Genomic DNA, 3824 nt, shown 5'->3' with positions numbered 1-3824 from the left:
AGATAATAACTCCTTATGACATTTTTTCCTTGGTTTTGAGATCATGATATAATTACATCATTTACCTCTTTCCCCTTTCTTTTATTCTCTACATATTCCCATCTTTCCTGATTTTAAAATTGTTATATATATATATATATATATATATATATATATATATATGTTCCTAAATATAACCTGTTCAGTTTATATAATATGATTTGCATGCATGTATTCAGGGCTGGCTTTTGGTAGTAGATAATTAGTTGGTCTTCTTTTATTTAGGTAATTTACTTTGAATGTCCATTAGTTGCCTATATTTCTTTAATCAGGGTTGATTTCTTATGGGTTTTCCTCTATCTACATCAGCATATCTACTGGTGGCATCCTTCTTCAACTCATGTTTAGGCAGACATTTTGGTGAGATATTATAGGTGTGGCTTCTGAAAAGAATTCTTCTGAGTTTTGCATTCGTTGTTAATTTTATTTTACCCTCTTTCCTTCTCCTCCTCCTCTTTCTCCTCCTCTTCCTTCTCCTCTTCTTCTATATTTCCTAATTAACCCCTTCAGGTTTTCCCAAATCTCACCCCACCAAAGAAAATCTTAAAATAACAGATAACAGTAATGGGGTACATTGATTTAATATTTTATGTTTAAATTCATACTTGAGAATATCAGTCTCTATAAAACAACATTAGGGAGAAAAATCACTTTCTCACTGGTTCTATTACTTACATTTCTGCTTACTATAAAATATCTTAATGAAAACACTTTGAGAATGGAAGAGTTTGTTTTTGCTTACACTTTGATGATAAAAATCTCTCTTGGTATGGAAGTCATGGTTGCAGTAATGTGAAAGACCTGATTAGAGTGTGTTCATAATCAGAAACCAAGCGATAGCTCTAGCTTTCTCCTTTTTATTCAGGCTGAGTCTAAAGCTTATGAAGTGGTGGTACCCATATTTTCCTGGCTCTGTGCATTTCAAGTATAATCTAGATAATTCCTCCTTGACATACCAACATCTCTTCAGTAATTCTAGATCCTGTTATGTTGACATTCAGGATAGCCATCAATTATAAATAATTTACTTTTTAAATCAGTCAAGGAACTCTAAAAGCTATAATTTATAAGGAACTAAGATTTAGAGAGTGATGTGGCTAATGATTCATGTAACTTACCTAGGCAAATATTCCCAAGGTTCAACTTATAGATGCAGACATTGATAACATTCTTGTCCTGGGACCCAGGGATGTAGACAACCAATACTGACAGTACATGACAAAGACAATAGTTGAATCAGTATCTTCTATTAAGTACTATTTACCAAGGGAGTCAAGCCTCAAGTCAGTCAGCCAATCAGATGGAGCAATGAATCATGAGAAGAGGAAACAATCTTAGAATTAAGGGAAAGGATTTCTTTGATGGCCAGAAACTGAAAAAAAATGTTTGACCATTAAGAAACCCCAGAGAAACTTCTAGTATACTGATTTTTAGGTCTGAAATTTTAGTTTGATGCATTTGATGATCAGATTCAGTTGCTTAACATAGATGAGCTACTCTGAGGCAGTTTAGTGCATCATCCGGTATCAGTCTCCCCAGCGCAGCAGTGAAACATGAGAATACACCTAAAGCTCATTAAAACGCACAATCATGTTAATCATCTCCTGAACTGCACCACATGATTCCAACACCCCATTTTGCATAAAATGAATTCAAACAGACTTGTAGTTAGCTGCATCTACCAGATGATAACCTCGAGAAAATGGAGCGGTTACATTATTATATAGTATTTGAAAAAAAAATTATAGTGTTTTATTATCTCCAAAGCAGAGTTGGTTTAATATGAGATTCTTTCATGTGTCCAAACTGCCTCCCCTCAATATTAACTCTATTTATAGCATGAGGAAGAAGCTAGAGCATCCATCTCAGTGGCTCTTTCATCCTTAGTTTTACTTACCAACATGGAGCAAATTAGTAAGGATAGGTTTGAAAGTTTTTTTTCTGACAAACCTCTCCCCACCAGGGAATGATATAAACTCATCAACATCTTTGTACAACATGACTTTAGTCAGAAGATTCTAACCAGCATGCAAGATCCAAAGCTATTCATGCTTTGGGGAGAAACAGAAGGTCAGCTAGGTAGATTCAACCCTTAAAAAGTGGCTTGAACAATGAAAGAAGCTTTGATGTGCTCTTGAACTGGAAGATGATGCAGAGTTCTTACATTTCAATTTAAAAGCACCCAGGCAATGCAGGTTATATTTATCATGACTATTAGGGAAACAATGCCAATTTGAAAAAAAAAATCTAGCTGTGTAAAAGAGGGAACAAGATATAATATTTTATTCTGAATTTTTATAGGAACATCTTACAACATATTTCATGTTTGAAAGCTTTTAATCTACCACCCATATCCTCAGTGTCACATACAAAATAAATTTTATTGTATTGTATTTAAATTATTTAAGCATTTTAGAAGGCATAACGTAATCAGATATATAATGTATCATATGGCTCCCCGAACATGTCTGACACCGGCTGTCACCATTCTGCCATTTAAATCTATATTGCTGGAAGAAAATAGATTTTTAAGGGCTTCGGTTTCCCCTTATTTTCTTTCCTTCCTGTTCCTTTTTTCTTTCTTTCCTTCCCTTCACTCCTTCCCTCCTTTCCTTCCTTCCCTTTACCAATTTTCTTATCCCTTTCTCCCTCTTCCTTTATTTTTCATTTAACTAATTTTACTTTGCTCAGTCCAACTCCTTACATTAAACAAAAATTAAAGGTCATCTGTTAATTAGCTACTTTTGAACAGTATCCATTAATATCACATAAATTACTTTGCACAAATCCAATTAAGTTCTTAGGTCATGTTGGAACGAAATACATGATTTAATTTTCAGGCACATTAGGAAGTGAGGTCTATAGGAGAAATCGATACGGTTACAGCAAAGGACCAAGTTGTCTACATATCTTTGTTTATTGGTGTGAATTTTGTGGTTTCAATTTTCTGTATATAAGGATTTAGTTTTTATGATTAAAAGGTAATTTTCTAGATGGTTCCATAACACTCTGGTTCATTACTGATGCCAATAGCCACACTTACCCACTATTGCTTTAGTGATTAAAGAAAAAAAGGACTCAATCTCAGCCTGTGTGCTGAATATCTGTAATTTCAGAATGTGGAGGTAGACACAGGAGTATATTAACTTCAGTCTGAGATCAGGCTGAGATGCAGAGTAAAATATTGTCTCAAGATAACATCAAATAAAACATTTCAGGCACAAAGTGGAAACACAGAAATGTGTAGAAATTCTGATATTTGTTTGAAAGAAATGAAGAAATGCAATGATATGATTGTTAGTGAACCTGCCCATCAAATCCATCGACTTAAAGTTTCCAAAACTTTCCTGGGCCAACAAATCATTATGTGCAGCCACTTCTATCAAGAGACTAGAAATATCACACACACACACACACACACACACACACACACACACACATACACTTGTACATATATATATATATGGATGTCTGTGTAATATACATGTATATGTGTGTCATATATATATATGTTTACATGTGTGTGTACATGGTCACATATGTGTGCATGCGTGTATGTGTGTGTACATACACATATACACAAACCACACACATACACACAAATATAAATATATGTAAATTAAGGTAGAGATGATTATATTATTACCTCCTTAATTGTGTGTTGCTCCTAGAATTTTAGTTTGTTTTCCCCACCAATCCTTCCTGATCTTAGGAAATGCATTATCTTGCTGGCTAGGCAATATATATATATATATATATATATATATATATATATATATATATAT

Source organism: Grammomys surdaster, unplaced genomic scaffold (assembly GCF_004785775.1).
Source record: "Grammomys surdaster isolate TR1022 unplaced genomic scaffold, NIH_TR_1.0 243, whole genome shotgun sequence".
Classification (NCBI taxonomy): Eukaryota; Metazoa; Chordata; class Mammalia; order Rodentia; family Muridae; genus Grammomys; species Grammomys surdaster.
The sequence above is the reverse complement of the archived record's forward strand: the minus strand, read 5'-3'. Positions refer to the sequence as shown.